At 37.6% G+C, this 18,079-nt stretch overlaps 1 protein-coding gene and 1 pseudogene across 9 annotated transcripts in view; both read left to right on the top strand.

Moving 5' to 3' along the window:
* The window catches only part of LOC127081456 (putative disease resistance RPP13-like protein 1), a 92,304-nt gene that overhangs the window by 58,112 nt on the left and 16,113 nt on the right, over nucleotides 1-18,079 (top strand). The gene's annotated exons all lie outside the window — the stretch shown is intronic.
* On the top strand, nucleotides 14,717-14,816 carry LOC127116277 (uncharacterized; annotated as a pseudogene).

Consider the following 18,079-nt stretch of genomic DNA (forward strand, 5'->3'; position numbering starts at 1 on the left):
GGATTTATCCCAAATCATCCCAACTGGTCACCTACAGTAATACAATAAAACACTGTCAATAAGGTTTTGTCCAAACCTTATTGGTGAAACACATTACAAGAATATACAAACTCATATTGTTTTATCAATAACAAATTATATTACAATTGTAACCTCCTAAATTTTTCCAGCATAAATTTAAAACATTTATCAGAGTAAAACAATTCAACATACAATTTAGGACGCTACACTACAACATACAATTAACCTGCTCAATCGAAAAGAGATGTAACACTTGACATTTATAAAAATAGTAGTAATAACCATATGTCTAAATGTTAACTATTATTAAATAACAGCGGAACAACAATAATAAACAGTTAACTCAACATATTTGACATCGACATAACATGTCACTATAAGAAATGTTAAAACATAACAAAAGATATAACATTCTCAATTCCCCGATGTTACACATCAGAGAAGATGCCGACATAAAAATAAATGGAAGACTTCATCTTCCATTCACACCTGAGCTACTATTGTACTACCCACATGGAGGCAACATTCAAAAAGAATGGATGAGATATCATAATTATATAAAGGAAAACATGATAATAAGTAAGCATCATATTATTACATGCACATCACCCATTCCACAATACAATTCCATATAATCCACCCAACAATTATCCACATATAATAGCAACATAACAACCATTTGACATATTAATAACATAATTAACCATCCAACTCAATAATAAATGCAACCAATATACAATGCAATGAGACTCAACAACTCAACTCAATGCATGTGATACCAATACGTGAACACTCAGGTTCACCGCTTCGATCATCACCTCATAGGATTAAATACACCAATTCGCTACCATCACCTCCGATAATGTTCCACTAATTCCATCATCTCTGAAATCAGCCATCGGCCCAATCCACACAATGGGATTTAACACTCACCAACAACTGATCATTTGTCCAACAACATGAATGCATGCAACATATTATACATGCATGCAACAACAACAACATGCACAATGAGTCACCATCATAGTCAATGTACACTGCCAATACTGGCCACCATGCATCAAACCCATATTGTACAGTTCAACAACATCAACATACAACGTAACAAGCAACAACATTGCATTTAAGGTTATGTCACACCACCACATAAACTTTACAATGCATTTTAACACCATCACATAGAAAATATTCATTTTCAGGTACTGAAACCAATTTTAAATGAAAGTACACACTCTCAGTTTTTCGACTATTTGAGCGACACTCAAATCAGACACTCGGTACAAAAGTTATGAATTTTTAAAGTTTTTAAGAAAATGCTCTCAGTGTAACCGATTACCTCAAAACCAGTAACTGGTTACACTACACCTTATAGTGTAACCCCCTGCATAGCCTCTGTGTCACAAGGTAACTAGTTACCCAAAAACCTGTAACCGATTACACCCCCTAATTTTCCCCCAAAAATGGGGTTTTTAAGTAGTGTAACCGGTTACTCTAATTCTGGTAACCAATTACACTGTTGCAGAAGCACTTTTCTCCAACTTTTTCAAAACGAAATCACATAAAACTTCATCCAAAAATCCCATTTTTCTTACAAATCGTTTGTACTAGATTTTAACACGAAAAAAAACATTTTTCCAACGTTCAAAACCTCAACTTATTTACAGCGAAAACATTCATAACTCAATTCCGACTCTGACTCGAAACAAGATCAATCACACAATGTTGACAACATATAATCCAATCAAATTTTAGGATTCCAACAACAACAATTGCAACAATTCATCATACTACATATACACAATTCAACCATTATCAATTATCACCATGATCATGAACATAGAGAAGAAAAGCACAAAACTTACATGGCATAATGTACCCACCATCATCATGTTAACCCTTAGATAATCAGAACTTCACCCTTATCTTAAAGTTCTTAGCAATTGATTCTTTGATCTTCAACAATGGTGAATTCTCCTCTTGAGCTCTAGCCTTTTCTTCTCCTTTTTCTCAGTTTCTTCTCCTTTTCCCAAATGTTATGTTCTCTCTGTATTCTATCTCACTATCCCCCATTTCTATTTATTTTATCATAACTCTTATTATTTTATTAACTTATTACTATTATCACTAATTTTAATAATAATAATAATAATAATAACTCACTCAATTAACTAATTAAATTAATATTCAAATAATTTTAATTAATTAATTAAATAATAACTAATATAATTAATTAGTATTACTCACCACACCACCCTTTCTACACTTTTGCTCACACACTCTCTAATACCTTAATTTCTATAATTATAAGGCAACTACCTCACGCAAAGGGTAACACAACACATCAAAACACCAATTAACGGGATACAACCACAACTATCATATAATTAAATTACAAAAAATAATTCAAATAAAATTGGGGCATTACAACTCTCCCCCACTTAGAACATTTTCATCCTCGAAGATTACCTGAGGCGAACAACTCTAGATATGACTCTCGCATCCTACTTTTCAACTCCCAAGTCATATTTTCTTCGGCAACGCCTCCATACACTACCTTCACAAGAGCACTCTCTTTGCCTCTCAACTATTTCAATTCTCAATCATCAATCTTTATAGGCAGAGCCTCAACTGTAAGGTTATCCCTCACCTGAACATCATCCATCGAAATCACATGCGACGAATCCGGAACCTACTTCCTAAGTTGTGAAACATGGAACACATCATGTAGATTTGACAAATTCGGTAGTGGCAATGCCACTCTATAAGCAACAGGTCCAACTTGCCCGTATATCTGATACTGACCAATAAACCAAGGAGTAAGCTTCCTCGACTTCAAAGCACGTCCTACACCGATCACCGAAGTGACTCTCAAGAATACATGGTTTCCCTCTTGAAACTCAAGATCCTTTCTCCTCTTATCATGGTAGCTTTTTTGCCTACTCTACGAAGCTTTCATCTTCTCCCGAATCAGCTTCACCTTCTCAGTAGTCTATTGGACAATCTCAGGTCCAAACACTACACTCTCACCATATTCATGCCAACACAAAGGTGTCCTGCACCTTCGACCATACAAGGCTTCAAAAGGTGTCATCCAATACTAGAATGGAAACTTTTATTATACGTGAATTCAATCAACGACAATTGATTATCCCAAGCACCTCCTTGCTCGAGAACACAAGCTCTCAACAAGTCCTTTAATGACTAAGTGGTCCTTTTTTTTCGACCATCAGTCTGCGAATGGTAAGTTGAACTCAGCCTTAGCTTCAAACCCAAAGCTTCCTGCAAACTCTCCCAAAATCTAGAAGTGAACCTTAGATTTCTATCCTACACAATACTCAACGAAACCCTGTGCAACTTCACAATCACACAAATATATATCCCTGCCAAGTTCTGCATAGAAAAACTGATGTTAATCGAAATAAAATGAGATGACTTCATTAGTCTGTCCACAATCACCTAAATGGAATCATGCCCTCTCGGAGTATTCAGAAACCTCATCACAAAATCCATAGAAATGTTATCCCATTTCCATTCTGGAATATCCAATGGTTACATCCACCCTGCAGGTTTTTGATGCTCAACCTTTGACTTCTGAAAAGTCAAACAAGCATAAGCAAACTCAGCCACATCTTGCTTCATTCCTGTAAGACCCCAATTTTGGCCCTAAGATCCCTCATGGCCCATATCATATCATATCATGGCCTCAAGGATCATTGCATACCCTAGCTTCCCTCCTAGTGGGTGGGTTACCTTGTGAGTGTGATTCTTGATCACCAAGCATGTATTGCAGTTGTATATAATTGCTTTTCATATGTTTACTAACCAAAAGTACAAAAATATTGTCATCTAACCATGTTACTTGCAGATGAAGCTGACTAAGTCAATACAGTCAAATCAGGCATTGAGCAATAGATGGTGGCCATTCTTGAAGAATTTGGACACCATGATCATTCATAAAGAGTTCATATAACTTGTGATATCATTTGTAATCAAGATCTCAAGAGAAAGAGGCTTGGAATTCATCAGAACATGGCTCAGTCAACCAAAGCCCTAGAAAAGTCAACAAAAGTCAACTGTGGTCAACTGTGCATTTAATCAGGAATTGGAGGGTGTGAGATGGTTAGAAAGACCTCATTCATGTCCATACAAGTCTCATTTGGCATTTCAAAGATCAAGGTTGAAGGATTTGAGGTCAGACAAAAAGTTTCCCAAAAATGGAAATGACCTGTAATTTGCACCTGCCAAAAATGGAAAGTTTTTCTCCTCAAAATTACTTCATCATACAAGCTTCAAATGAAATTTTGTCCAACAGAAAAGTTGAAGATCTTGTTCTCACCATTCCAAAAAGTCCAAGAACACTCAATTCCCATGTGTGGTTAGCAAGATATGGTCAAATCAATTTCAGAAAATGCCCGAATTCAAAGTGGCATAACTCTCACATGGAATGGCCAAATTGGATGGTTCTTTTTTGAGCAAACCACATTTGATATGTAATTTCATAATCCATCATCATATTTCGCCAAAAGCCTTCACATAAAAAGGTCATTTTTTAAGTGAACCAATCAAAATGCAGGGGCAAAATGGTCCAAAACTCAAAGTACATGGAATTTTGGCATGGGACCAATTCCAATAGCTTCTAAATGAAATTTATGACTTGTTCAAATTGAAAAACCACTGTTACATTGCATGGAACTCTCCAAGGGCAAAAAGGCCAAAATGCCATAATATGCACATTTCACTAATTACCAAAAATGGCTAATTATGATTATGAGGTGGATTAAGCAATCATATATAAGCTTAATTATAACAAACTCAACGGGGGGATAATCACAATTTTCAGATTCATCACAAAAAATCTCCAAATTCTCTCACTTTTTCTCCATTTTTCACATTTTTCACATAAGCATTTTTTCACCATTTCTTCAAAATTCACCATTGTTCTTGCAAGTTTTTGTTGGAATCTTCATGTGTAGGTAAGATTGAAGTTCTGTTTGTGGAGATTGAAGCAAGAACACGTGAAAATTCTAACTGTCCAAGCTTCACTCCATCAATGGCAAGTGGAAAATTCTTCATGATTATGCACGGTTGAGCTGCGAATTCTTCACCAAACACCTTCGTAATCATTATCCTTCATCTGTTTTCAAGAATTGGATCCAAACACGCCAAGATTCCACACTGTGCTTCAAGAAGGTGAGATTTTCGAACCTTCTAATTGTTGCAATTGTTGTATGCATCTTGTAGTGCGTTGAACATAGATCATTTTGGCGTTTGAACCACGCAATTTCGTCCACTAATCATCGAGATATCTTGATTTAAAGTTTGTACGTCAAAACTTCTTTCGATCGGATCTTGATACATGGTAACCTTTAGCCAAAATCATGGACATATTCGTAATCTACTGATCGCGACTTTATGAGTCGAATTTTGGGGTACAAACTGCAAGTGCACAGTTCTATCGCGTAGTTTTAAAAGATATCGATCCCACAGGGACTTATGAATCGATATACCGTTATCTAAGGTTACTACGTAAAGCTAAGGTGAAAAATGCTTGATTGTTTGGGGAAAAACTAAAAGCTAAACTAAGATCTAGACTAAATATTAATAAAACGGATATCGGTATGTAGTTCGTCAAAATTAGGGAGTCAATTCTTTGTCGGTTTCTTGGTTTTAAAACGAATCGTTTCAGTTAACTTTATTGATTAAAGGTTTTATCTCAAACTCTCACTCTGTTGAATAAACCATGATTTTATGTTAATGTAGCTGTCACTTATAATTAAGTCAAAAACCATTTTTTGAAAGCAATAAAGTTGCAGAAACTCTTTTTAAGAAAATACTGACCGTTTTAAACACCCTTATCTCAAACTCTCGCTCTGTTGACTTAGGTTATACAATTAAATCCAAATGCTTAACTCTCGTCCTCACATTCAATCTTTAAAAATACTTTTTGGAAAAGGTCAGAATTTAATTAACTCTAAAACTTGCTCTCGCCCTGATCTAGAATTAATGCCTAATTTACACTGTCCAGTTAAAACCTCAAACTCTCGCTCTATTGATTTTAACTTCTTTATGTCTTTTACTTTTGTAAAAAATCTTGTTATTAAACCTGTAAACTGAGACCGTAAAAAGATTGATTTTAAGTTTAAGTTTAATTTGACCGACTTAGTCTTGATCCCTTATTCCGCTTACTTTACATACCGATATCTAGGCGAATTAGCCAGACATGCTAAACAAACAAAAATACATATCATGCATAAATAGACTCATCCCAGGCAGATAATATAAATAAATAATAAAACAAAGCATTAAATAATGATTAAAGAACCTGAATGCGTTAAACAATAGTCTTGAACACTCCACCACAAGCCGGTAGGATTTGTTCTTGGATTCTTCAATTAAACAATAAATTAAACCAAGGAAATAAAACTAGAATCTAACGTAAGGTTAGATCCGGTAAAAAGTTACACAATAGTTTCCGGTGTAGAAACTATTGTGCGAAAAAATATCTAAATGCTAAAAAGGAAAAGGTAAATTGCAAGGGAAAGAAAATGTAGAACTTGCAAAAGAAATAAATAAATAAACAATGCTAAGTTGCTGGAAAAGAAAATTGCAAAAGCGGCAAAAGAGAAAAATTGGAAAAGCTTCGGCAGTGTGAGGATGGAACCCTTTTAGGTTTTTCAAGTAGCTATTTATATTGGTGTCATTAAGTAACTGTTTGCTGCCAAAAGGTCTTTTACGTGGCTAATTGCATGGCGTGGATATAGGACCCAACACTCCTCAACGTCTCTTCAAGTCTCTGAGGCGTGCGTTACTTGCGCCAAAAAAGTAGGGGAATGGTGTGACGCTCGTCACACCATGTGTGACGTCCGTTACAAGGCTGTTTTGCGTGACGCTCGTCACGCACCTTGTGACGTCCGTCACAGGCACAGCATTTGTGTCTTGCGCTTTGGGCTGGGCTTTGGCATTTGGTTCTTTTTCTCTCCTTTTTGCACCTCCTTTTCTTCCATTTTTACTTGTGCTTCAAAATAGGCTACCTGAGACAAATCGGAAGAAAATACCACGTAATATCTTATAAAATGCAGTAAACCGGAATAAATAGTCATAGAATTTAATGGAATTAAGTCCTAAAATATGATATAATTTCGTGTTATCAAACTCCCCCATACTTAGATCTTTGCTTGTCCTCAAGCAAAATTCAGTATAGAACTCGTTTTTAAAAAATTTAGCCAGGTGAAGTTTCAAAACACACATCAATTCGTAACAGGTTGCAAGCGGATTTTGTTTAGAAGCAACTTGAGTTTGATCTTGACATCAACAACCACCGTCACAACTTAGGTAACCCTACCTTATGCAAATCAGTTCAAGTACCCTGTGATAGCTATCCTGGTTCCTTTATTCTTATTTCACCCGTTTTCATTCTAGCGAAATCACATTAAGCCCTTTATCTTTTCGCGCACATAGTGGAGTAACCGGTTAGTGATTATGATCCGCTTTTAGCTAGAAGTTCTGGTACATAAGTCGGATAACTTCGTTATTCAGTCCATTGCAAATTGCGGGGGATTGAACCGTAGTCCGCCCTACCAAGTTCAGTACCAGATACCTACTGAACCAACTCATAATGGATCTTTCATATTGTGTTTTTGCACGATCTGCAACCTTTAGATTAAATGATCTGGTAAGGATCACCTAATTTAATTAGTGCATTTCCTGATATATTCATATATTTTATGTTACTTTGGGGATCATTCACTTATATTCATCGGCTCTCCACGTAGTTTGCTATTAAGATGGTGCTGACTTCTCGTATAAACTACTCGGGGTTACTATAAAACTAAAAGTTCAAGGGATTGGTATAATAGGTACTTATCCTGGTCTAACATGTTGAGGTTCTCAGAGCGTTGTTATGGTAATGATTTTGTTTTGATTTCACTCAAGTTTTATAAAGTAAGCAACCTTTATACTTATTGGGTGTGTTAAATTTTTGTTATGGCTCAAGAAAATTGAGGGGAATAGATAATAGAAATTTTTCACATTCGGGACTTAACTTAAAGTAAATCTATATTATAATAATTTTTTTATTTTTTTTATTTTTTTTATTTTTATAAAGGGAAATAACAATGAAAAGAAAAGTACATACTTGAAAAATGAGAATAGAAAGAACATGGTTTCCCCCCCTACTTAAACTAAACATTGTCCCCAATGTTTTAAGGGAATGAAATACAATATGGAAAGGAAAAAGAAACTACAACTAAGGCTGCCTTCCGCCTCTGGTTCTTGGACCTGGTGATCTCTGACGTAAGTCTAAGTTGTCGAACCTGCTGAACAACTCAGTAAACCGCTGGTCGGTTATGGCATTCCTAGCATCCTGTTGCTGTTGCATTTGACGCATCATCTGCATCATCTCGACATTCTGTGCCTGCATACCATCAATAGCATCCATAATGTCGTCGTTGGTTGCAGGCCTTCTTCGTCGACGACGTTGGGAGGATGGGCCAGTTGCATTACCGGAAGGGTTGAGCGGGACTGACTGTTGTGTAGGCGGATGATCACCTTGTTCCATTGCTTCAAACTCATCTGTTTGCGGGTTTGTTTATGAAGGCTCGGTGGTTTCAGGAGCGTTTAGATCGTAGAGGTGGCGGTCGGGGTTTGTGACATCAGTAAGGGCAGTATTTGGTAGAACAACGCTTGGGACTGTCTGGTTGTTCACCATAAGATAATATCCTCCGCCTACTCTGTTCTTAATCAGGCGGCTGGAACGACAATAGCTGATATCCATAGATAGGGGAGGTAGGGATTCTAAAGTTTGGAGTTTATCCCCTAGGTTTAGGCCAAGTGCTATGGTGGTAATTAATCCACCAATTATAAAAGTTTGCCGGCCTCTGGCACATAAGGTGCGAATATGATGAAATAGAAAGGAGGCGGCGTTTACCTGAGTATCCGGTTCGAAGACGCATTGGAGGAAAAATAGCTCCTTTGAGTTGACCTTGCTGTTGTTTGGTCTTCCAAAAACTGTGTTTTGCAGGATGCGGATAAAGTATCGGATAGTGGGGTTATGTATATGGGAGAGAAGGAGCTCTTCCCAGTTGTAGGTATCGATACCGGTAATTTTCTTGAAAAGGCCGAAAACTACAACTGTGTTCCAGTTTGAGGTTGGAGGGATTCGGGTGTGTAGCAGACCTTCAGTGGGGAATTGTAGCATGGTACTCAATTGGTTTTGGGTTAAGGAGTACTCGGTGTTAAACATACGGAAGGTTGCGGTACCGGTTAAAAATTCGTTCTCACCGGCGGGAGTGGTGTAGTCGTATGAACTTAAGAATTCTAAGGTTAGGGATGGGTAGGTGGGTTGATTATGAGTGCAAAGGAAGGTTAAGTTGGCTTGACGGAGCATCCATTTGATACCTTGGAGTAATCCTAATTGTTGTAAACAAGGTAAATCGGGGTACCTGGTGGAAACGACGCCTCGCTGTTGGAAACGCTCGAATTGCTCTCTTTGATAATTGTCATCTTCGGATCGGAAGATGATATTTCCGAAATTCTGATTTCCCGCCATTGTGATGAATTTTGAAGGGGTGATTTGGAAAGAAAAGAAATGTATTTGATAGGAGAGAATGGTTTGTGGTGAATGAAGGAAGGTTTGGTGGGTATTTATAGGAGAAAAAATTGGAAGGTGGAAAGAAAAAGTGGTTGAAAAGTAATTAAGTGTGGTTGAATGAAAATTAACGGGGAAGGTAAAAAGTTAAGAGGTGTAACGTTCGTCTCCAACGGCTCCTTAACGTTCACTAGTCTGAGGAGTGTTACGCTCGTCACAGGAGTGTGACGTTCGTAACAGGCAATAGGCGTGCCGTCCGTTATGGATTGTGTGACGCTCGTCACACATTCCTTTTTGGCAAGGCTTCAGTAGCGTTTCACATAATCACTTTGGTAATGAATTTATTTTTATTATTTATTTTGTTTGGTTTTTAGGTTATTTATTTTGCTAATTAATTTCTATTGGATGCTATTCTACTTGGCATAATAATAATTCATAGGTAGTAACAGTAGAGAGCATAGCTATTGCATAAATTAAATAAAAGCTTTAATAAAATTATCATAATGTAATACAGGAAAGGAAAACAATGAAATGAAAGAAAAATAAATGCGAACACGAATTCAAATAACATTAATGAAAAATCTAACTTAAAACTAAATAACTTAAAAAGAAATAACTAAATTCTATCCATCTGCACGATCTCTGGCCGGAGGAGCAAAAGAGTTAACACGATGTAGCAACTCGTGTAACTGATTTGTCGTACTGCTCATGTATCCTATAACTTCATGCCTCATGTTAGTGAAATCTTCTCTGAGGGCGTCATGTTCTGACATCAAAGCTTCAATGACGGTTTTAATATCTGTTCCGGGCATATGATGTCGGAGGTCAGGTATTGTTGATTCTTCGGTCAGAACAGGCTGAGGAGGAGGGTCAATATCATAATAGTCGGATGGTGTCTGAGGGTCAGATTCAGCATGAGAGATTTGGTCATCATAAGTCTCATAGTCATCACAAATCTCATAGTCCTGGATGGATTCAGTGGATCTAGCAGGAGTAGGGGTTTCGTTCAGGTTGTAAAGCCAGTTACTGCAGTTATGAATGCTAGTCCTAGGATCAGGCATGGTGAATAGGCAAAGAACCTGGTTATCAATAATAAGCTCAAACTCATCAGACCCTAGGTTTGCTATGAACATAGTGTTGAAGAGGAAGGGTATACTCATAGTAGCTATAGCTTCGATCCATTTTGATACGTAGTCAACTGCCACGAGTATGTATTTGTTACCGAAAGAGGATGGGAAAGGTCCCATGAAGTCTATCCCCCACACGTCAAAGATCTCTACTTCCAAAATACCTTTTTGCGGCATTTCGTCACGTCTAGATATGTTTCCCGTTCGTTGACATCTGTCACACTCCTTAATAGCCGCATGTACGTCCTTCCATATAGTTGGCCAATAAAAGTCGGCTTGTAGGATTTTAGAGCAGGTCTTGGATGTACTTGTGTGTCCATCATAAGGAGCGGAGTGGCAGTGTTGGATTATATTTTCTACCTCTTCTTCGGGTATACATCGACGGAAAATACCATCGGGGCCTCTTTTGAAAAGTAAGAGATCATCCCAGTAATAGTGTTTTATGTCGTAGAAGAATCGTTTCTTCTGCTGGTAAGATAAAGTAGGTGAGACTATTCCGACAGCTAAGTAATTGACTAGATCAGCGTACCATGGTGTGACGGATATAGCTAAGGAGGTTTCTACTTGTTTGTCGGAGTTGCTCTCTTCCAAAGTAGCTATAAGTTTGTCGTACGAGAAATCATCATTAATCGATGTTCTTTCCGGTTCAAGGTTCTCAAGTCTAGAGAGGTGGTCTGCTACTACGTTTTCAGTTCCTTTCTTGTCCTTGATTTCTAAGTCGAATTCTTGTAGCAACAAGATCCATCTTAGGAGTCTAGGTTTAGCATCTTTTTTTGTTAAAAGGTACCTGATAGCAGCGTGATCAGTGTAGACTATTATTTTGGCTCCTACCAAGTAAGAACGAAATTTATCTAGCGCAAATACCACTGCTAGGAGTTCTTTCTCGGTAGTGGCGTAATTCATTTGCGCTTCATCTAGGGTTCTGCTTGCGTAATATATAACGTGAAGCTTTTTATCCTTTCTTTGTCCTAAAACAGCACCTACAGCATAATCACTGGCATCGCACATTATTTCGAATGGTTCATTCCAGTCTGGTGTCTGCATTATGGGTGCTGAGATCAATGCTTGCTTAAGCGTTTGAAATGCTTTTAAACAGTTATCGTCGAATATGAATTCAGCATCTTTCATCAATAGTCCGGTTAAAGGTTTAGTTATCTTAGAGAAGTCTTTGATGAATCGTCGGTAAAAACCGGCGTGTCCTAAAAAGCTTCGTACTTCTCTCACGGTTCTTGGGGGTTGAAGATTTTCGATTACCTCTATTTTGGCTTTGTCTACTTCAATTCCTCTGTTCGAGATGATGTGTCCTAAAACAATTCCTTCTTGTACCATAAAGTGGCACTTTTCCCAGTTAAGTACTAAGTTTACTTTTACACATCGCTCAAGAACTCTTTCTAGGTTTTCAAGGCATTCTTCGAAACTTTGTCCGTATACGGAAAAGTCATCCATAAATACTTCCATGATGTTTTTGAGAAAGTCGGCAAAAATTGCCATCATGCATCTTTGAAAGGTCGCAGGAGCATTACACAGACCAAACGGCATTCGTCTATAAGCGAAGGTACCAAAAGGGCACGTGAACGTTGTCTTTTCTTGGTCATCAGGGTGAATTGGTATTTGAAAGAAGCCTGAATAACCGTCTAGATAACAGAAATGGGAATGTTTTGCTAATCGTTCTAACATTTGGTCAATGAATGTTAAAGGGAAATGATCTTTTCGGGTTGCTTTGTTTAGTTTCCTATAGTCAATGCATATTCTCCATCCCGATTCGATTCGTTTAGTTATAATTTCTCCTTTTTCGTTTTCAATAACGGTTATGCCTCCTTTCTTTGGTACAACGTGTACAGGACTAACCCATTTGCTATCAGATATAAGATATATAATACCTGCTTCTAATAACTTGGTTATTTCCTTCTTTACTACCTCACTCAGGATCGGATTTAGTCTTCTCTGGTGTTCCCTAGAGGTTTTACAGTCTTCTTCTAACATGATGCGGTGCATACAAATAGAAGGACTTATTCCTTTAAGATCGGTGATGTTGTAACCTAGTGCGGTCGGATACTTTCTTAAGATATGTAGGAGTTTTTCTGTTTCGAGTCTTCCTAGGTCTGCATTAACTATCACAGGTCGTTCAAGTTCTAAGTCTAGGAATTCATATCTCAGATTTTTGGGAAGTGTTTTCAGGTCAGGGGTTGGTTTGTTAAGACATTGCGTAGGGTCCGGTGTTATTGCTAAACATTGGTTAGATTTGTCTTCTAAAAGATAGTCTGATGATTTGTCTTCTCCTAACTCTGCTTCTTTTATGCATTCATCGATGATATCCATGAAGTAGCATGTATCTTCTATTGCAGGTGCTTTCAAGAATTTGGAAAGAATGAACTCAATTTTCTCTTCACCTACTTCGAAGGTGAGTCGTCCTCGTTTTACGTCTATGATTGCACCAGCAGTTGCTAAGAACGGTCTTCCCAGTATAATGGGTGTAATATCATCTTCTCTAATGTCCATAATTGTAAAATCAGTGGGAATGTAAAACTGACCTATGCGTACGGGAACGTTTTCAAGGATTCCTACAGGATATTTGATGGAACGATCTGCTAGTTGCACAGACATTTTGGTTGGTCTTAATTCTCCCATTTCCAGTTTCTTACATATGGATAAAGGCATAACGCTAATTCCGGCTCCTAAATCGCATAAGGCTTTGTCGATGACAAATTTTCCTATGTGACAGGGTATAGAGAAACTACCCGGATCCTTGAGTTTAGGGGGCATGTTTTGGATTATAGCGCTACATTCGGCAGGGAGTGTAACGGTTTCGCTATCCTCAAGTTTCCTCTTATTAGAAAGAATTTCTTTTAAGAATTTAGCATATGAGGGCATCTGCGTAATAGCTTCGGTGAACGGAATTGTAACGTTTAATTGTTTAAGGAGATCAACAAATTTTCTAAATTGGCCCGCATCTTTGGTTTTAACAAGCCTTTGAGGGTAAGGGATAGGTGGTTTGTAAGGTGGTGGAGGTACATAAGGTTCCTTCTTTTCTAGGGTTTCCTTATTTCTCTCTTCCTTTTCCTCAGGTTCACTTTCCTCAGTTGATTTCTTAGGGTTTTGGTTTTCTATCCTTGGATCAGACGGTCCTTCCACTTCCGTTCCACTTCTTAATATAATTGCATGAGCGTGGCTTCTCGGATTAGGTTGGGGCTGTCCAGGGAATGTACCAGTTGGGGCAGCAGTAGGTGCTTGTTGTTGAGCTACTTGTGATATTTGTGTTTCCAGCATTTTGTTATGGGTAGCCAAGGCATCTACTTTGCTTGCTAGTTGTTTAAGTTGTTCGCCAGTGTGTACATTCTGGTTTAAGAAATCTTTATTGGTTTGTTGTTGGGAAACTATAAAGTTTTCCATCATGATTTCCAAGTTGGATTTCCTATGGGTGTTATTGTTAGGCATGGATGGATTCGGTTTCTGATATCCCGGAGGTATAGCTAGGGCTTGATTTGGAGACTGTCCAGGTGCGTACAAAGCATTATTACTCTTATATGAAAAGTTTGGATGGTTCTTCCAATTTGAGTTATAAGTATTCGAGTAGGGGCTTCCTTGAGCATAGTTCACTTGCTCTGCTTGGATTCCAGTCAAAAGTTGACATTCCGCAGGAGTGTGACCTTGGATTCCACAGACCTCGCAATTCTGAGTTATAGCAACCACGGCGGCTGGAGGTGATACATTTAAACTTTCAATTTTCTGGACCAAAGCATCCACTTTTGCATTAATGTGATCAAGGTTACTTATCTCGTACATGCCAGTTTTTGTTTGAGGTTTTTCCACCGTTGTTCGTTCGGTTCCCCACTGATAGTGGTTTTGGGCCATGCTTTCGATAAGCTGGTAAGCATCAACATAAGGTTTGTTCATTAGTGCACCACCTGCAGCGGCGTCTATTGTTAACCTTGTGTTGTATAAGAGACCATTATAAAATGTATGAATTACTAACCAGTCTTCCGAACCATGGTGTGGGCAAAGTCTCATCATGTCTTTGTATCTTTCCCATGCTTCGAAAAGAGACTCGTTGTCTTTCTGTTTAAATCCGTTTATCTGGGCTCTTAACATAGCTGTTTTGCTTGGCGGAAAATATCGGGAAAGAAAAACTTTCTTCAACTCGTTCCAGGTGGTGACTGAGTTGGAAGGGAGAGATTGAAGCCATCTTCTAGCGCTATCTCTTAATGAGAAAGGAAAAAGACGAAGTCGAATTGCCTCTGAAGTGACACCATTAGCTTTAACAGTATCAGCGTATTGGACAAATACGGATAAATGAAGGTTTGGATCCTCGGTAGGATTTCCAGAGAATTGGTTCTGTTGCACAGCCTGCAACAGCGAAGGTTTAAGTTCGAAGTTGTTTGCTTCGATTGCGGGCGGAGCAATACTTGAATGCGGCTCATCTTGCGATGGAGCGGCGTAATCTCTAAGAGCACGAGCTGGTTCTGCCATCTCGGGTGAAAGAAGAAGGTTTTTGAGATCAGGAAATTCGATAGGAGGGAGATTGTTTTCAGCACGGTATTCCCGAATTCGTCGTAAGACTCGGAGATACAGTTCGATATCGTTGATTCGTAAATAGAGCGGTTCTCCTTGTGAGCGAGTGCGTGGCATACAAATCAACGAAAGAAAGAAAATAGAAGGAAAAGAAACCTTAGTCTTTACAGCGTAACGGAAGAGTTACGATATCGATTAAATAAAAGTCCCCGGCAACGGCGCCAAAAACTTGATCGCGACTTTATGAGTCGAATTTTGGGGTACAAACTGCAAGTGCACAGTTCTATCGCGTAGTTTTAAAAGATATCGATCCCACAGGGACTTATGAATCGACATACCGTTATCTAAGGTTACTACGTAAAGCTAAGGTGAAAAATGCTTGATTGTTTGGGGAAAAACTAAAAGCTAAACTAAGATCTAGACTAAATATTAATAAAACGGATATCGGTATGTAGTTCGTCAAAATTAGGGAGTCAATTCTTTGTCGGTTTCTTGGTTTTAAAACGAATCGTTTCAGTTAACTTTATTGATTAAAGGTTTTATCTCAAACTCTCGCTCTGTTGAATAAACCATAATTTTATGTTAATGTAGTTGTCACTTATAATTAAGTCAAAAACCATTTTTTGAAAGCAATAAAGTTGCAGAAACTCTTTTTAAGAAAATACTGACCGTTTTAAACACCCTTATCTCAAACTCTCGCTCTGTTGACTTAGGTTATACAATTAAATCCAAATGCTTAACTCTCGTCCTCACATTCAATCTTTAAAAATACTTTTTGGAAAAGGTCAGAATTTAATTAACTCTAAAACTTGCTCTCGCCCTGATCTAGAATTAATGCCTAATTTACACTGTCCAGTTAAAACCTCAAACTCTCGCTCTATTGATTTTAACTTCTTTATGTCTTTTACTTTTGTAAAAAATCTTGTTATTAAACCTGTAAACTGAGACCGTAAAAAGATTGATTTTAATTTTAAGTTTAATTTGACCGACTTAGTCTTGATCCCTTATTCCGCTTACTTTACATACCGATATCTAGGCGAATTAGCCAGACATGCTAAACAAACAAAAATACATATCATGCATAAACAGACTCATCCCAGGCAGATAATATAAATAAATAATAAAACAAAGCATTAAATAATGATTAAAGAACCTGAATGCGTTAAACAATAGTCTTGAACACTCCACCACAAGCCGGTAGGATTTGTTCTTGGATTCTTCAATTAAACAATAAATTAAACCAAGGAAATAAAACTAGAATCTAACGTAAGGTTAGATCCGGTAAAAAGTTACACAATAGTTTCCGGTGTAGAAACTATTGTGCGAAAAAATATCTAAATGCTAAAAAGGAAAAGGTAAATTGCAAGGGAAAGAAAATGTAGAACTTGCAAAAGAAATAAATAAATAAACAATGCTAAGTTGCTGGAAAAGAAAATTGCAAAAGCGGCAAAAGAGAAAAATTGGAAAAGCTTCGGCAGTGTGAGGATGGAACCCTTTTAGGTTTTTCAAGTAGCTATTTATATTGGTGTCATTAAGTAACTGCTTGCTGCCAAAAGGTCTTTTACGTGGCTAATTGCATGGCGTGGATATAGGACCCAACACTCCTCAACGTCTCTTCAAGTCTCTGAGGCGTGCGTTACTTGCGCCAAAAAAGTAGGGGAATGGTGTGACGCTCGTCACACCATGTGTGACGTCCGTCACAAGGCTGTTTTGCGTGACGCTCGTCACGCACCTTGTGACGTCCGTCACAGGCACAGCATTTGTGTCTTGCGCTTTGGGCTGGGCTTTGGCATTTGGTTCTTTTTCTCTCCTTTTTGCACCTCCTTTTCTTCCATTTTTACTTGTGCTTCAAAATAGGCTACCTGAGACAAATAGGAAGAAAATACCACGTAATATCTTATAAAATGCAGTAAACCGGAATAAATAGTCATAGAATTTAATGGAATTAAATCCTAAAATATGATATAATTTCGTGTTATCATCTACGTTGGAAGACGAAGACAACGGTATAAGGCTCGTCCATTTTGGTGAAGATTCGCTCGTGACTGAAGCTGGTATTGATGAAGATGATGAGCGCGGGATGAACGTGATGATTCTGGAAAAATTTCACGTTTGATCCATTCATTTTGCATGGCAGTTTCGAATTCTGTTTGCCGCCTAAAACCGGCCAATGAGACGCGTCCAACACATAAATGAGCTACAGTACCGTTTCAGCCTGGCTGCATATAATTACGAAAACGCCATTGCAAGCTTAATTAATTCGTAAATCATTAAATAATTATTCAATAATATTACAAATCTTTAAAAATTCATATAAAATTCAATATTAGTCCAAATTAGGTGGGATTTTTTTGTTAGTTTACAAATTTTGTCTACTTTTTTTTAGGCATAGTAGTGCAAGTTGTGCCTGGTAGAATTTTAGAATGGTATATTGATCTTTATCATGTGTGCAATATTTGTATGTTTTACCATTTTAATCACCAAATAATCATGCTTCATCCAAAATTAATGAAATTTCATATGATGATTCTTGACATATTTTTGGAGATTTTGGTATATCATTTGTGATTTTTGGATCTCTGGATTGGTAGATATGATTTAATTAATTTGAGTGTGACAATATGTGCCACACTATGCTATGCAGAGTTCATGATTTATTTTTCCATGCTTACCTTAGGCCTATGGCTCTGATTTTTTGCATGAGACACCTTTTATATGTTAACTTTCAACATGAATTTTTGTGGATTTAATTGATCCATTTTCTATTTGATTAGGATTTTTGATTGCTGCTTAGCATTTTTAGGGCTTTGCTTGTGTAACAATTTCACATATGTTG

Source organism: Lathyrus oleraceus, chromosome 1 (genome assembly GCF_024323335.1).
Source record: "Lathyrus oleraceus cultivar Zhongwan6 chromosome 1, CAAS_Psat_ZW6_1.0, whole genome shotgun sequence".
Taxonomy (NCBI): Eukaryota; Viridiplantae; Streptophyta; class Magnoliopsida; order Fabales; family Fabaceae; genus Lathyrus; species Lathyrus oleraceus.